The sequence below is a fragment of the Gavialis gangeticus genome, unplaced genomic scaffold (genome assembly GCF_001723915.1).
Source record: "Gavialis gangeticus isolate Ggan-Ray unplaced genomic scaffold, GavGan_comp1, whole genome shotgun sequence".
NCBI lineage: Eukaryota > Metazoa > Chordata > Crocodylia > Gavialidae > Gavialis > Gavialis gangeticus.
Genome location: NW_017729031.1, coordinates 17,524,632 through 17,541,047, shown reverse-complemented (window position 1 = coordinate 17,541,047; position 16,416 = coordinate 17,524,632).

Here is a 16,416-nt window from a genome sequence, read left to right as displayed (position 1 = left end):
GAGGCAGCTGTGTCCTGTCCAGTGTGGTGAGGACTGCTGCCTATTTCGACTATGGCCGAATCTCCATATCGGAGCTGAATCTTTCCCAAATTGATTTGGAGACTTCTGATTCAATTTGACCTTTTAATGGGTCTCCCGACTCAATTCAGACTTGGAGATTTGGCCTGATTCACCACTACTAAGCACGCAGCCCTACTAAGCACACAGTGGCTATATTGCTAAAATGGCCAGTTTTGTCTCAGAATATATTTCTCAGGATCTGGCACTGTAATCTTTCACTAGCTTACATTTTTGTGGAAAATGTTCACTGCTGCAAACACTGAGGATACCTAATTGTATCTGTTCTTTAGCTGTCTAAAGTAAAATAACAAATGATTAACTAACACTACCATAGATTATCCAATTGTAAACAGGGATGACTTGCATTGGTTTTTAAGCAACCAAAAGACTCACTGCTGGGCAATGTAGTAATGTGTATTTGTGTGAGAGATATATATCTATGATAGATAAAATAAGAATCAGGAAATTTAGCTCACAATTTCATATCTTATAAAAAATTCGTACTAGCCAGTTGAACTAGCATTTGCCACAAATAAGCACTATGGCTGCAACTTGGCTATTTGTCAGCTAGTTTCAAAATGATGTTTTGAGATGTCAAATATGACTTGTTTTCTCCTATGGAAATCTTTTCTGGTTGGAAGGATGTCTTCATTACAGAAAAGGCCATAACCTTTTTTCAAGTGTAGTCAGTAGTGCCAATTATATTGGCTAGTCCAACTGAGCAGAAACGAACAGCAGCTCTGCTTACTCTTTCTGTTGAAGTTTGGGTACTGAGTGGAAAAGAAATTATGTATTGATGCAAGTAATCATCTCACCCAGAAATATGTGTTCACTACAGTGAAATGGTTGTCTGAGTAATACTGTCACATGCCCTGTCCTCTGAAAGGAAACAAAATGCCTGACAAATTAAAGTGTATGGTTTAGTTTCCAAATAAAGAAAATATATGTGTGTATGAGAGTAGTTCTAAAACTCACTAGACATGACTGCAAACAGGCTTAACGTGAGATTCCTGAGTTGGGGACATCCAATATGCCAATGCTGGCTCTACAGAGTTACATAATAAACAATATGCTAAAGGACACATTAGGTGAAGCAACATTTCTCTTTCATTCAGTTTGAACTTCAGATCCTAAAAGACTGGCAGGTGCCTTATCTGAATTGGCAGCCCACTGTCTGATCATCAGTGGAATGGCACTTGTGTTAATGCTGCGGCAAGGGATCTACTACAAAAGGCTAGTGATTTTTAGCTAACCAATTAAACTGATCAGGTCTTCTTTCCCATGCTCCCTCACTATTGACATTTCTATCCACTTACTGAAAAGTAAATTTGCAACTTTGGGGCAATTTTTTACTCTGTTTTCTCCCAACAGAGAGCACTCCTCAATAATTCTTATACTCTATCATTTATGTTCTTTTATCATTCCCTTCCTTGCGGTATTTTCCTATACAAGTCTGTAAAACTATTTTTTTTTCTGCAGACCTCAAGGTAAGACTCTTGCCTTCATCATGCTAAACTGCATCAGACCCTCTTTCTTTGGCTTCCTTGTGTAATGTGTAGGGAGCTACTGAAATCTATGAAAATGGGCAAGTCCCACTAAATCCATTAAATCTGTGAACAAAAAAAAGAAACCTTACTGAAAATAAAGTCCTCCCCATGCTGCAGCCCAGCTGCGCAGCTTGGCAGGGTGGAAGTGGGGAGGACGGGCTACTCATACAATGGGCAGCCCAAGATGGCTGCTGCCCTCACCCCTCACCGCTGATTGGCTGTGAGAGTTATCTGTCATAAAGCACTGCCCCTGTCCACCAATCAGTGATGAGAGGCAGGAGGCTGCATGATGGATAGCCCTTACAGCCAATCAGTGGCAAGGGGCAGGACCACTGGGGGCCCTCAGCCAATCAGAGGCATGGGGGGACACTGAACTCTGCTCATGAAAATGTTTGCTGGGTCTGTGCTTTCACCATAAAATTGGCCAGCAGCTACCTTGAGTTTGGTAGGTCCCTAGTAATGTGAATGTAATGGGTGTAACAGGAAGTGAAACCGAGAGGCAGTCTGCACACTGAATCTCCCAGAAACCTCCAGGGGCTGGAGGGCAAGGGAAGAAGGAAGAAGAAGCTTGAGGCTGTGGTAAGGGGAAGAGAGAGCAGCTGCACATGGACCTGGCTAGCTCTGCACAGAGGAGTGCACAGAGGAGCTGGAGATCTCACTGGCTCCGTCAGCCAGGACTGTGGGCTGAAGGACCTGGACTTAAACTTGGAGGCAGCTGCAGGTTGCTGTTTGAGTGCTCCAGGAACAAAAGGCTTGTCTGGGGATACTTCTAGAGGTGTGGGAGGAAATTAAGGTGCTGAGTATATGTTACCACAGTGTTGATGTTTCTTTACTTTTTACCTGTTCCCTCCCCTTGGGCCATCAGCTTGTGACCCTAACCTCTATGATTTTCTATGTAAAAGTGGTAGTTCCCCCTTGCTTCCCATGCCACCTTCCTATGGGGCTGCAGGGCTGGCACACTTGTTCCTTATCCAAATGTGGCATCCAAAGCATGATCCTCACCCATTCCACTGTCCATGTTTTCGCCTCATATAACATAGTATCCTCCAGGGATTTATTTCAGAGATTGGAAGGCCAGGAGGGCATTAGGTCCCTCTCAGATTCCTATATTATAGCGTAATAAGTCTACCTATTAATACCTATGTTTGTTGAGCCCAAAGCAGATCTGACTAAACCACATGTTCTAGAAGGCACCCAGTCTCAACCGGAAGGCATCAAAAACTAGAGAACTGATCACTTCCTTTGGTAGTTTGTTTCATTTGTCACACCCTCACATTATAAAACTGGGCCTTATTTCCAACTGTAAGCTGTCGTATTTCCTCTTCCTTTCAACTCATTTCATTCTAACCATTGTGACTGCCATATTTACCTAGGTCTCAAGTTTTTTGGATATTGTTTATCACTTCATCAGCCTTTTGCTCTGCTGTGTCAATATTCCTTTGCATCAGCTGTATCCATTCCTGTATTTCTTCCCATGTTGCTATTCCCATTTGGTAGTCCACTACTCCACCTGAAATTCTTTTGTCAAATGGCAATATTAAACTCAACCTGAGGCATTACATATGAGATATTACACATAAGTATGACATCTGTTTATATTAACTGATATACACCATATGCTTGCCTAGAATTTATACATTTAATGTTGCCCAGCATTTTTTTTTCATGTTTATTACAGTAGTGTTTAGGAGCCAACTCCCCAGAATGGGGCCAATCACTGCATCAATAAGGAATGACAAACAGCCCCTGTCTTGAAGGGCTTACAGTCCAAATAGACAAGACAGATGTAAGATAGGGGAAGGGCTAGATCTTACAAGCAAAGTGAATATCATGCTGTTCCATGATTATTTTGGCTTGGGTTTTGTATATAAATTATGTGGACACAGAGTGTCAGAATATATTTAAAAATCTGTTTGGGGAAGCTCTAAATTACATTAGCAATATATTTTAGTAATAATAATCAAGGCTTGGGTCATTTCCTGGGGATTAATGGCCAGCTGGGAGAGCTGATAGCCCCAAGAAGTACTCATTAATTTATTAGAGATAAATTGTTTGTTTGCTTTTAATTAGTCAAAGAGAGAGGCAAAAATCCTCATCCCCTTGCATTCTGGAGAAATGACATTATTACAGAGCAAATGTACAGTCAATCTGAATGTAGAGACCATTAAAACAGAAACCTGTAGTTCCTTCTGTCCCAGCCATGCAAAGATGCATTTAAATGTATGCTAAAATCCTCCTCTGTAAAGAGCCTAGTGACTTGGGAGACCTGGAATCTGTGTTCCCCTCAGTCTCAAGGAGTTTGAGCTCTCGGCTCTCATGCCCTGGCAAAGTGTTATAACCATGAAACTATGTGACAGACATGCCTGTAAGGGCCTTCTACTCCACCCTCTGAAAGCTGGCCCCCTCCCAAGAAGGAAAAGAGGCTCTGGTGTGCTGGCATTAGACTTCCACTGCCTTTGATGTCCTTTCTGAGACTGGCGGGCCAATCACTTCATAGAGTTAGATGGGTATCCTTGAAGATCTAACATGCCAAAATCATGCTAGGATGCTTAAGGCTTGCCCAGTCATGGAGCACTAGCATGAGCTGCAACAGTAGGAATCATGTTTACCTCTGAGTCAAGAAGCTATGGGGGAAGCAGCATAGGAACAATGGGCTGGCCAGTTGCTCAGACCAGAAGATGGTTCAGGAAGTGAGTTCTTGGCCTCTGTTACATTAAGAGTGGGGAGCAGTGGGCTTGAGCTCCATTCTGATGGTGGCTGCTAAGCTCAGTCCAGCTACCCGGAAAGAGACCTGCTGTGTAAACTGAAACAGAGGGGAGCAGGCAGGTAGTTGCCCCCTGCAAGGTGGGGACATCTGGGCTCCAAAAGAAAGATAAGGGGCCCTTTTAACTGGAAAGGGGAGGAACTGAGCTGCTAAGGGAAATTAAAACTCATCCCTGAGCCAGCAGAGTCAACTAGGCTCTACTTCCTGGATGGAGAGGAGTTCCTGCTTGCAGTAGTGGCCCCTGAGAAGCTGGCAGCCTACCCTTGAGTTTGCAGTGCGTAGAGAGCCAAGGTGATGGTGCAAGCCTACATTAGAGAGTGAGCTAGTGTTTGCATTTTGTGTTTAAGTTACCTAAGGACTGAGCAGTGGCTGTAGAGGCTGTGTAGAAGCCACAGGAGGATGCCTGAAGAGCACCTTGTGTTTGAGCTCTGCAACGGCCAGGGGCCCAGATAGCAGAACCAGGTGGAGGATGAGATGCAGGGGGCCGACACCCAAGCCAGATGGGGGCTGAGGCACAGAGAGGCAAATGTCATGCATGTAGACATCCAAAAAAACCCCCAGCCACATAAAGGATCAGGAAAAAATAAAATTCCACCTCTAGTGGGTGAAATAGGATAGAGTTCACTGTACCTGGCTGCATTTCATGACTTCTATAGTTATTATTTTTAAGCTCTAACAGAAGGAGCACCTGCTTTCATGCTTTCTGTCTTGCCTGTTTGCTTTTCACATAGAGTGTAAAGTATTATACATTTACTATATAAACTATACACTATTTCACTTTTCAACAATGAAATGTCCTGCCTTTCTATATGGCCTAATGATACTCATTCAATACAAGTAGCCAGCTCAGTACACAGTAGCTGAACATTTCTACGCCACTAGTGTTCTCTTGTAATGTCTTACAAAATAAATTAATCAAAGTAGAAAAACATTTAAATACAATATTGGGCGTATCATAAGACAGACTAATTCACCACATCATTTCCAAGCAGTTCTATCAGTATTCCATAGGTACAAAACTCAAGGCTAAATGACTATCATTTTAGTAAAGAACTACTTTAATAATATTAATATTACTAGAGTGAGTCTGCTCCAACCAAAATGAAAGTTTGCTATTGATTTCAATGAGAACAGAAGTAGGCTTTAATAGAATATGCTAGTGCTAGAGTCATGAGTATTGAAAGCAAACACTGTTCATCTTTCTTTATGGTAGAAGCATAGAAAAATAGAGTTGGAAGGGACTTCAGATGGTCATGTAGTCCAACCCCCTGCTCAAAGCAGTATTATCCCCAACTATATCCATAATATTGAGGTGATGTTGCAGTGATGGTCCAAGAAATATGCAAAAGGCAAGAATTCTTGCAGGTGATATATTTTATTAAACCAGCTGTGTGGTTGGGATAGACATAAGCAGGCTTTCCAGTATCACAGGATCCTTCATCAGGCCTCTGGGAGAGAAACAGAAAGAATTCTTGCTATCTTTCATTGTACAATTTTTAAGGTGCACTAATATGTAGCCCTGGAATATTTCACACTTTCATTACTGACAGAGAAGACGATTTGTATTGAAGACCACTTGTGTCAATGTGAATGATGGTAATTTTATGATGTAGAAAAATAACTACCAGATGGGGACTATAGTGAACTTTCATCATATTTGACCCCAGGATGACTTAGAAGAGAGGTATTTTTCCAACTATTCCTGTTCTAGTTGCTTCTACTTTTTCCTGCAGTTTTCTATCCTGTAAAGGAAAAATGCTGTCAGGAAAGAAGAGAAATTCCTTCAGTGAATCTCACAATAAAACATCATTCCTCATACATTTCATAAATTGTTTTTAATGTATATTTACTTGCCTTGTCTTTCACTAACATCAGAACTGAATAAACAACCTCTAACCTACTATACGCAAACTGGTGATGAGGCTACAAATTGCTTTCCACAATTTCCAAAAAAGCATGAGTTGGCCTGTTTGTGTATCTTTAAAAGTATGATCTGTAAGTATTAACAATGCCTATCAAACATTATAGAGAAATTGGTAATAGTCTCTGTTTTTTCATTGTATAAAGAACTCCTGTTTTACATCTTTTATAGTTTCTTTCTAAGAATATCTGGGTACCTTTAATCCACACTTGTTTACACTTGTGTAGAGCAACTACATGTAGAAAGCCCAGGTTCATAGTTTCTTTTTCTGTCTATTAATCCTAGATTTGACACTTTCTCTATGTTTAAAATGTATCACTTTACTGATACTTCAGAGCACACTCTTTACTTCTCACTACTCTCATTATCCATCAATAGCCTCTTTAACATATAGTCCTATTTTCCTAATTGCATTCCCTGCTAGACATCAAACTGAGCTAATCCTTCAAGTAGTCAGACTTACCAGTACAACATATATGGCCACTGTTCTAGTTTCTCTAGGACTTTCTTTCCGTCTTTTTCTAATGAGTATTTCAAACATATCTACTTTCATATTTACATTCCTAGAGTAATGATCTCAATACAGAACTATTAGGATTAGACAATGTCATGGCACAGCTGATCTTTCATTGTAAGGCATGACTTCCTAACGACTCCCAACAGATATATCCTAAACTGAATGACCCAAACTACTCATTGTATGACTACTGTTCATAAGATAATACTGGGTTTCTGGAAGGCTTTCTTTTTTAACAATAATTTAGGGTACCATAAAAATAGAGATATTAGGTACTGTAATTACCAGTAAGCTTCTTATTTGTAAAAAGGTCTCATGCAGCCTATAATTTACTTATCATACTTCTGACATATACACGGCATGCCTGATAATTTATCTCAGGCAGGTTAGCTAAGAATAGGAAAGGAGTGAAGGTAAAGGGAAAGATTAGTGTTTGTATTTTAACAGTATTCCTGGTTGCATGCTACATAGACCCAAATCAAACAGAATCTGAGTTTTGTTACATGGTTTTTGTGTAGTTATTTCAAATCCAGTATGTACTACATAGAGCTTTACCATAATGTAACTGTAACAGGGTGCCATCCCCAGGATGGTTGAAAACCCCTGGAAGCACACCGGAGTCCCCCTTATTCTGAATCACTCTGGGAACAGTCTCCCCTTCACTTGCCTGCCATATCTTGATGTTCCTTCTGGTTCTCAAAGGGGAGGCTGCCTCAGGGCTTCCCAGATCTGGTCTTTGTTCCAAAGAACACCTAGAGATGGGGAGCTCTGTCCTTAAGTGCTAATTGCATGGCTCCATGCCACCCCTACACCATATCCCATGCCTCCCAAATCTTACTGTTGTCACTGTTGGGGCTTCAGCCTCCCTGGCTTCCTCCCCTTTACTTTAGCTAGGCCCTCTAGCCTAGGCCCCTGAATCAGACCTGGCTTTGAGGCTTTAGCTCATGTTTTCACTGGGCATCTCGCCCCTGGCCCCTGTCTTCCAGGCCCCAGGCCCATGTGTGGCTGTGCCTTCTCTGGCACCAGGCCCCTGGCCCCTATGTGGCTGCCACCTAGCACTCTCTCTCTGCACTCTGGGCTCAATAGCTAATCAGATCTTAAGCCTGCCCCTGGCTGGGCTCAAAGTGGTTGTGTGCCCCTTGGGCATTAATGGGACTTCTGAAAACCTCCCCTACAGTCCCAGCCCAAACTACCTGTTTAAACTGCAACATAAATACTAAGCTCCTGGACTATAACAAAGAAGAAAAATAATAGAGGCAGCATACCTACTTACCCCGCATCTCTTTCTCTCCAGGTTTGCTCTGTCCTGTTCCCAGCCTGCAGTGCTGTTTTTCTCTCAGTTTTCTGGGTATTCACCATGTGGAGTCAGTGGAGCAGCCTCCAAGTCAACCCCCCCACAAGCCTCCGGCCTGCTCCCATGCCCTGGGCTTATATAGCTCTGGTGTGAGCTTTCTCCCAATCATGTGATACCCCCAGCCAGCTGACCAGCCTGCAGGGCTACCATTTAACCACTGCTCTGCTGGTAGGATGTGCTCTGAAAACTCTGTCCTTAAAGGGGCCACCCTGCTTTCTACTACCAGGGCTTGGGTTCCCGGTTATAGTAACCAATATTGTGACTAACATAAATTTAGTAGATCTCTTACCAGTTCCTTTTGCCTAAGTCAAGGATGCTCAGCCCCTGGACTACTAGCCAAATCCGGCCCCTGGCACATTCTTATTTGGTCTGCAGCTGACCCAAAGTTATAAACCCATGGGAGTTGTGGGCCCTACCTGCTAGATCAGGCTCCTGGTCCTGGGTGGAGGTGGCACTGGGTCTAGAGCCTGATCCCAGCATGCAGTGGTGACTCAGAACCTGATCATGGTGTGTGATACCAATACAGGTCCCAATCCCAGTGTGCAGAGGCCAGCCTAAGGCCTCATAGGGATCTGGGTATGTGGGCCTGACCCTGGCACATGGGAGTTGATCTTATTCATGGATCAGCACCAATCATTGCTTCTTCAGCCAATTCCATCATTTCACTATCTTAGAACAAAAGTTTATCACATATCTTACTCCTGACCCAGGAACATTCATTTACATTATGCACATCTCAAAAAAGGAACAATGGGTCAGTTAGCAACCTTCCAATGAACAACTTTTTATTTTCCAATTCAGGTTACAAAAAATGTCCTTGTAATTCCTGTACCACCATGGCTACAACATCATTGTAACACTACCAGCTTTCCAATTCTAAATTTTCAAATAATTTTTTATTTAACAAAAGGACTCTAATTTTATGAACAGTTATACATGTGCTTTTATATTTTTGTAGACACATGAGCAGTATAATTGCATTCAGAGGTCTAGGACTTGATTTCTGGTGTGACAGCATCAGAAGAATGGAATAACTGAAGTTTTCTCAGTAAAGTACACCAAAGGTGGAACCTGTTTTAAAGTTTAAGTTTGGAGCCAGAGGGTGGTTGGTTTATCAGATAAGATTCTGAATTGTCCTCAAGCATAAGTAAATATTTCAAACATAATTACTACCAATCCTCAGAAGCCTTCCTTAGAAATTAGTTTCTGGAAAAAGCAATTTAAAAGTTACTCCACCTTCTTTCTCAGTGGACCATATTGTAATGTTTTCAGTTATAGGGATTTTGGTTCTAGGGCACTTGGAACAACCAACTTTAAAGCAAGTGATCTGACTCAGTTCTCTACTTTGTAATCTTACCTAGAGTTAAAGCACATGAATGCACAGGTAAAAAGCTTTATTACATGTAAAAAGGACTTTAAGGAAAGAATTGTAGTATGTAAAACTCTTGCTGTCACTTCATTTACGTATGTCTCTGGTTTTAGCATAACTAAAACTAGAGGTGTGGATTGCAGCCATTTTATTTAAATAAAGCTAAATTAGTCTTTAATACACAGTCATTTCTATATTTGGGCTCTTTTTCATGCTGGTGTCCCAACTCTATAAGAGCAAGTAAAAAAAAAATTACTAAAACATGATTTTATATTGTTTTGGATAGACAGAACTTTAGATATCGAGCACTTAACATAAGCTTTGTAGCTTGTGGGCTTAAATATCACATAAAACCCACCATTTTGAACTTAATATGTGTGATTTATCACTGGAGAAATCCATTACATTTGGTCTAGTCCAGTACTTTAAAATTACCAGTTCGAATTCAGAATTGGTAAAACTTCACTGACATATATTGAGTTATTCCATCAGAAAATTTATCTCCTGTTCAATGTTCAAGGCATGTATTCTGAGATTAAATTGTTTGCTAAGTGTGAAATGTATATGATTAGACGATGAAATCAGGACACATAATCAAACTGTATGGGGTTTACATGTGGATAATAAATATACTGAGCTGGCTCAGTTAATCTCCTCTTAATATAGAGATGGCAGCAATACTCTGTCTCATCAGGCTAGTATATCTCTGTGGTACACTGCAGTCACAGAAGCACCTGCCTGTAATTGTACACAGTAAGCTTTTTGGTCAGGGACTGTTTTTTGGCCCAGTTATTCAAAGTCTGAGTACCTTCAGTTCCCAGTGAGTAGAAGACAGTTATCAGCCTTCTTGGAAGAATACATTTGAATGCAATGCAACGACTTAAGAAAAAAATAGTAACACAAATGGCAGAATATTTGCCTCTAAACACGTTGCTAAAGTTTAGCATATAGCCCAAAGAAAACAAATTGCAATTAAGAAAACCAAGACCCTCCCCATACTTCGAAGTGCTCTCAAGCTGTGTAAAAAGGTATTGCTTAGACTCTTGGATTGTCAGATGTAGATAATTAAGTTCTGCATTAAAAACTTATTAAAATATATTGCCCAAGAGACTGGCTGGAATGTAACAAGCAGGGTAGAAAATTCTCAGAGATACAGAAAACAAAGCTGCAAGGCCTGAATGACCTTTTACTGTTCCTGCAATTCTTATGGTATGATGTTTGAAAATGAAGATTGTCAAACAGATGGAGCTGTTAACTAGTTTAGAAAACAACATGACATACACACAAAAGAGCTTAAGGGAGAAACTTGCATTTCAGAAGAAATGCTATAGGTCATTTATGATCAATCAAAAGCATAAAGGAAAGAGATAGTGGAAGCCTCAACTTTTTTTTGTGTTTGCAAGCCAAAAGATACAAAAATCAAAGATCCAAATCAGCTGTAAATTGTCATCTGCATTATACACCCACTACCCCTGACAGACAGAAATTTATATGTATGTGTCTGAAGAATGGGTTTGAAACTGGCAGTTACATACCAAATTGACTGCCATTGTTTTTTAAAATACTGTATGCATTTAATAAGTGAAGCCAATTAAACCAACAAGAGTCTAAGGAAATGGTGCCAACAGTCAATTACTGCTTCGGAACATGACATTAATAAATCCAGGCTTTTACTTTAAAACTAAAAAAGAAATTCATCTTCACTTTTTTTTTTTAAATGCAACCTTTAAGTTAAGAGGCAGACAAGGTTCTTTGGGTGAATCTCATATATTTTAGTAGACCGACTTAAATAGTTGGAAAAACAAATTTAAGCAAGCTTTCGGGTTCAAAAACCCTTCATCAGGCTGAGGAAGTTTCAGCAGTTGGTGTGTGCTAGAGGGAAAGAATAGCAGCAAGAAGTTGGGTTCCACTCTGCAAACTTCACTGGAACACAGATGTGCCTGTTTGCCCAGAGCTTGATCTCATACTCTAGGCTGGCCACCTAGTGTAGTATTGAGCAATGGACTTGGGTAACTATAACATCGACAGAGTGATTGTGAGTGTGTGTGTATGAGTCCTCATTTGAATATTCTGATCAATAAACGTGGCAATTTGCCTTATCCCCCTCATGGGATCTCGCTCGTCATTTGAGTAAATTGGTAACGTGCAACAATGCCTCCCAAGACTCATGCATTACTCTGTTACATCTGCTGTGTCAATCAACTTACCTCATCATTCTTAGTTTAATGGTAGGAAGTGATATAATCATGGGTCGAACCAGGATCATGGTGATGGGGATAAGGCTACACCCCTTTCAGCTGTGTTCATTGCTCATGATTCACACTATGGCTATTTCCACAGAACCTCTTCTCAGTACCTGTAGTCCCAGTCTGTTTCCAGTTTCTCTGTATGTACCTATCCCCAGTGTTGGAAAACAGCATATCAGTAGCTCCTGCAAAGACTGGCTACCATTGTGCAGCCACAGGTCATATGACACCAGTATTTGGTATAGCTATGGATTAAAGTGAACAAAATACGTATCTGTAACAGTACAAAGAACAACATTAAACCATTCAAAAATATATCTCAGAAGCTTAAAGAGGCACAAGGAATGAAAAAGAGACCAGAAACTAGAAAGGAAAGTGACTCATTCTGAACAAGAAAAAGGCCAGTAATATGAATAAGAGATCTGGCAGTACTATTTATTTTAACAATAAATGGACAAATTCTGAGCTTCCAGGCAAGCACAGAGCTCCTAGGTCCTTCAGTATGGACTCATTTGTAAAATGGGGATGGGTAAGAGTTCATAGTTGCATAGTTTCATAGTTGGTAGGGTTGGAAGGGACCTGAACAGATCATCAAGTCCGACCCCCTGCCATGGATGCTGGTGTCAAATGACCCTGGCTGGGTGATCTAGCTTCCTTCTAAGGACCTCCAGGGTAGGAGTGAGCACCACTTCCCTTGGAAGTTGGTTCCAGATCCTAGCCACCCTGACTGTGAAGTAGTGCTTCCTGATGTCTAGCCTGAACCTACTCTCAGTCAATTTGTGGCTGTTATTCCTAGTTACTCCTGGTAGTGCTCGGGGGAACAGGGACTCTCCCACTCCCTGCTGGTCCCCCCTGGTATGTTTATAGATGGCCACCAGATCCCCTCTTAGCTTTCTCTCGTGGACACTGAACAGGTTCAGGTCCCGTAGCCTCTCCTCGTAGGGCCTGCCCTGCTCCCTCCAACCATGCAAGTGGCCCTCCTCTGGACCCTCTCGATGCTATCCACATCCCTCCTAAAGTGCAGCGCCCAGAACTAGATTCAGTACTCCAACTGCAGCCTGACCAATGTTGCATAGAGGGGGAGGATCACCTCCCTGGATCTGCTCGTGATGCATCTGTGGATACATGACAAGGTGAGGTTAGCCTTACTGACCGTATCCTCACATTGTCGGCCCATGTTCATCTTGGAGTCTATAATGACTCCAAGATCCTTTTCTGCCTCTGTGCTGATGAGAAGGGAGTCCCCCAGCCTGTAGGTATGCTGCTGGTTCTTTCTTCCTAGGTGAACTACCTTGCACTTGTCAGTATTGAATCCCATCCTATTCTCATCCACCCACCCCTGTAACCTTTTGATCTAGTTGTAGCCTGTCCCTCCCTTCTAGCATGTCCACCTCTCCCCACATCTTAGTGTCATCCACAAATTTGAACAAGGTGCTTTTCACCCCCTCGTCCAAGTCGCTGATGAAGATGTTAAACAGTGCAGACCTGAGGACCGAGTCCTGGGGGACACCACTGTCCATGTCCCTCCAGGTTGAAAATGACCCATCCACCACCACTGTCTGGGTGTGGCCCTCCAGCAAATTGGTGACCCATCTGACTGCGTAGGCATCGATGCCACAGTCACCTAATTTTTTAATGAAAATGGGGTGAGAGCCAGTGTCGAAGACCTTCCAAAAGTCCAGAAAGACTATTTCCACTGTGACACCTGCATCTAAGGATTTTAGGACCTGGTCGTAGAAGGCAACCAGGTTGGTGTGACAGGACCTTCCCTTAATGAACCTGTTAGACCCTGATTCCATGCAGTGCCCAATGACTAGGGAGATGACGGTCCAATTGCTCATGGATCCCGTTACTCATTAGCCAGAGCAAGAAGGAAGCAAACACCAGCACACATTGCTCGCAACAGCTTTATTCAGAATGGAGACAGCTTTGGGCAAAGGTCCCAAAAAACAGCAAACCAGAGATCTGCATTGAACATTAGTTCCTTTCACATTTTATACACCTTGGTTCATACATATTAACATTTATTCCACCTTCATCCTTCCTTTGGCTCCACCCATTTCTCCTCCCATCTCCAGCTCCACCTCTGTTTACTGTTTGCTTCCTTATCATGGTATTGCCTATTATTTCATTCATTTACATCCTTCTCTGCTAAGAGCACATGCGCAAGACTTTGACCCCCCCCCAACCCATCTTCTTTCAGTCACGTGCGATTTCTCACTGGTTCTTGCTGGTTTTCTTGCTGACCTCAGCACCATCTCCAAAGCTATATTTCTGCTTTGTTTCCTGACACTGGTGGGCAGCGTTCTATTTTTATTCAACACATCATGCATTTTGCACCCTATCCTTTTGTTAAGAATGTGCTTACTTAAGCATTAGCTAAGTTAGTTGCTTTTAATATATATCCAGCCTCTACCTCATGCTGCTCATCCATGTGGGCACCAATGATACCGCCAGGGGAGGCCTTTAGAAGATCAAAAGTCACTATAGGGCTCTGGGTGCAAGGGTGAAGGGGAAGGGGACTCAGGTGGTGTTCTCTTCAATCCTTCCGGTCAAGGGAAAGGGTCCAGGCAGGAGCAGGTATATCCTGCAGATCAATACCTGGCCACACAGGTGATGTCACCCACAGGGCTTTGGCTTCTTTGACCACAGGATGATGTTCCAAGAAGAAGGATTGCTGGGATGAGATGGGGGTCCACCTGACGAAGAGAGGGAAGAGCATCTACACAGACAGGTTCGCTAACCTAGTGAGAAGGCCTTTAAACTAGGTTCATGGGGGGATGGAGACCAAAGCCCTGAGGCAAGTGGGAATATGGGTGACCTGAAGAGCAAGCAGGAAGGGGCAACAGGGGATGTGTTCTCATTCTTCCTGAGAAATCAGGGCAATCAACTAGTTACCTCAGGTGCCTGTACACGAATGCACAGAGCCTGGGAAACAAGCAGGAAGAATTGGAAGCCCTTGCACAGTCACAGAACTATGATGTAACTGGAATAACAGAGACCTGGTGGAAGCTCGCATGACTGGAGCACTGTCATGGACAGGTATAAACTGTTCAGGAAGGACAGGCAGGGGAGAAAAGGAGGAGGAGTTGCTCTTTATGTAAAAGAGCCATATGAAACTGGAGATAGGCTTGTCAAAAGTCTCTGAGCTAGGGGCAGAGAGGAGAGCAACAATGGTGATGTTGTGGTTGGGGTCTGCTATAGACCACTGGATGAGGAGGAAGTGGTGGATGAGGCTTTCTTCAAACAGCCAGTGGAAATTTCCCAATCACAGGCCCTGGTTCTCATGGGAGATTCAATCACCTTGACATCTGCTGGGTGGGCAATACAGCAATGTACAGGTAATTCAGGACATTTTTGGAGAGTGCTGGGGCCAACTTTCTAGTGCAAGTGCTGGAACTGGCAACTAGAAGCTGTGCTCTTTTTGACCTGCTGCTCACAAACAGGGAAGAATTGGTGGGGAATGTAGTAGCTGATAGCAACTTGGCCATTGGATGACTGAATTGAGGATTCTGAGGAAAGGAAGGATGGAGAGCAGCAGAGAAAGGACCCTGGACTTCAGAAAAGCAAACTTCAACTTACTCAGGGAACTCATGGGCAGGATCCCCTGGGAAGCCAGCCTGATGGGGAGTGGAGTCCAGGAGAGCTGACTGTACTTCAAAGAAGCCTTACTGAGAGTACAGGAAGAAATCATCCTGATGTGCAGAAAGACTAGCAAATATGACAGAAAATCAGCTTGGCTTAGCAAGGAACTCTTCAGTAAACTAAATTACAAAAAGGAAGCTTATAAGAAGTGGAAACTTGGACGAACTAGGGAGGAGTATAAGAGTTTTGCTTGGGCATGCAGGGATGAAGTCAGGAGGCCAAAGCACCATTGGAGTTGTAGCTAGCAAGGGTCATGAAGGGTAACAAGAAGAGTCTCTACAAGTATGTCAGTAACAAGAGGAAGATCAGGGAAAGTGCGCGTCCCTTACTAAATGGGGGAGGCAACCTAGTGACAGAGGATGCAGAAAAGGCTGAAGTACTCAATGCCTTTTTCACTTCAGTCATCACTGGTAAGGTCAGCTCCCAGACTACTGTACCTGGCAGCACAGTTTGGGGAGTAGCTAACAGTGGTGAAAGAAAGGTTAGGGACTCTTTAGAAAAGCTGGACATATACAACTCCATGGGGCTGGATGGGATGCACCCAAGGGTGCTGAAGGAGTTGGCTGATGTGATTGCAGAGCCACTAACCAACATCTTTGAAAACTCATGGTGGTCAGGAGATGTCCTGGATGAGTGGAAAAGGAGCAAACATAGTGCCCATATTTAAGAAAGGGAAGAAGGAGGATCCAGGGAACTGCAGACCAGTCAGCCTCATCTCAGTCCCTGGAAAAATCATGAAGCAGATACTCAAGGAATGCACTTCTAAACACTTAGAGAAAAAGGAAGGTGATAAGAGTGGTCAGCATGGATTCACCAAGGACAAGTCATGCCTGACCAAGCTGATTGCCTTCTATGATGAGATGACTGGCTCTGTGCATGTGGGGAGACCAGTGGGTGTGATATACCTTGATTTTAGCAAGACTTTTGATATGGTCTCCCACAACATTCTTGTTGGAAAACTAAATAAGTATGGGCTGGATGAATGGACTGTAA